General features: G+C 49.4%; 1 protein-coding gene across 2 annotated transcripts in view; it reads left to right on the forward strand.

Moving 5' to 3' along the window:
- The first annotated feature begins 610 nt into the window (after nucleotides 1-610).
- The window catches only part of LOC126577081 (uncharacterized), a 4,908-nt gene continuing 3,543 nt past the window's right edge, over nucleotides 611-1,975 (forward strand). The window contains exon 1 of one of the 2 annotated variants that reach the window (XM_050238489.1): nucleotides 611-800. The gene's annotated coding sequence lies outside the window, so the exon portion shown is untranslated. Of the gene's footprint in view, nucleotides 801-876; nucleotides 1,131-1,975 lie in introns of those variants that run through there. The other variant, XM_050238490.1, reaches the window with a different exon arrangement.

A 1,975-nucleotide genomic window follows, 5' to 3' on the forward strand; every position in this document is an offset into this window, starting at 1 on the left:
CTTTTGAAGCGATAGTCTCATCATAAAATCGTTTCATCATCATCAGCTCAAAAACAAGCAGTCAAATCCCAATCGATGAGGTCATTGATTAATTAGGACCACCGTCTGATGTCGAATGTAGCACAGGTCATACAAACAACCGCAAAACAAGAAGCTTGAAGCTCTACTTTAGATTGTGTTCGTATCGCAGCTAATTAAACGATGCAACCCTCATTCTCAATACTGATCAGTGGGCGAGAACAAGGAGAATCCAATTACAACCCGAGTAGAATCCCCAAGTTACACCACACACCAACACTATAAAACGGGCGTCATTCAGCGTCGTGCATTTGGACAGATGTTAACCACGCATGTCTCACGCGCGGCTCACCGTGTCGTAAAGTGGTTTGCGTTGTGGTGACCGCCGTATGGGATGATCAAACATTGCCGCGACGCGCGACGAGACCGCCAGACTTGTGGTGGCAAGACAAGCTTTCATTCATCCTACGAACACAACCAGCAAACCGGAGCCCGTACCGAAATGAGAATGCGTCGTCTTGGGCCCCCGCGAGACGAAGTGACATGGACCATGGGCGCGCGAATCGATTGCGCGAAAGCGGTCTGATCTGGCCCGATGCTCAGTTGTGCCCGAACGGTTCGGCTGTGTGCGCGGTTTTCAGAACGTAGAAACGAGTTTTAAACAAGCGGCTACACAACGGCACGGAACGGCCGATTATCACTGGCGTTCTAGAAACATCTCGCGAGTTAGTTGCTGCTGCTGTTTTTTGGGGGGCAAGTGTCGTTTAAATTCTGCCTTTTCGGTGAGTCGTGCCGCGCTACGCAACAGTGAATTGTCGTAGGTTAGATAACAACAAGAACAGGAGGGTAAACCATCGGATAAGTGGGTCAGTCAGTCAATGGTGGTGCATCTTGTGGTGTGACATACTTGGGCCTGTTAAAGGGTGTCAACGAGCTGGTCGTGCGTCTTCGCTGTCGCTGAGGCAGTCACATAGATCGGGACGATAAGCTGTGAGGAGTGAAAGACTTTCTATCGCAACGACAACGACAACGATTTCGATTTCGTTCGTTTGAAGATTGATAGAGGGTGGAGGTCGTTTCCGTTTCGCTTTCGTAATTCGAAGAGAACCGCGGTGAGCTGTAACCAACGAGCATTTTTTTTAAGGCCATTTGTGTTCCGCTGCATGTAGTGATCGGAGTTTATTTTTAGAACAAAACGAGAACGATGAAAATCGACGAAAGGAGTGGAAATTCCGTATATTCTCGCACTAAACATTGGCTGGCGTGAGGTGATTGGTTGGTAGCGAACGAGTTATCTTCCGATATTTCGTTTTTTTCTACCAGCAGTTGTTAGCCGAATCTAATGTTCAACCGGAATCACCCCCCCCCCCACAGTACACCAATACACTGGCTTGTTGTTTGCGGTTTACAATCAGCAAACGGGTTAGCTTCAGTGATGCGGTTTTCAACGTGTACATTAAGCTCCAGCAGAATAGTTCCTTACTGGACTGAATGTAGAACAGTGGAAGCAGATTGTCGTTTTGCTAATCGAACCCAGATGGAGTGCTATCAATGTGTCAATCAAACACTGCGCAGTGGTGTGCGTACGCCTTGCCTACATTCCATACGGCCGCTCAACGCTCTAAGAAACCCCCAAGAAAGCGCATGACGCATCGATCTCTTCGAGATGTTGCGGCGCTTCAGGGTGACGCTATGCGACGTGTGCGTGCAGTAGGGGTTTTGGGAAAGGTGTGCCTTTAGTGTTAGTGTTGGGCACAACGATCGCACCACCACTGCTCTCGCGGTCGCGGCCCCCACGAGTGTGGGTTCCGGGTGATCTTGAAATTTTTGTTTATATGTTTAAAGGCGGTCGAGCAGCCGAACATAATTGGGACAGCACGCTCACGCAGCGCAGCGTCCCACTGCATCTGTCGTCGGTGGCAGTGGCAGCGATTTTGGAGGCCAATCCAAAAACAGA

Source organism: Anopheles aquasalis, chromosome 3 (assembly GCF_943734665.1).
Source record: "Anopheles aquasalis chromosome 3, idAnoAquaMG_Q_19, whole genome shotgun sequence".
Lineage (NCBI taxonomy): Eukaryota > Metazoa > Arthropoda > Insecta > Diptera > Culicidae > Anopheles > Anopheles aquasalis.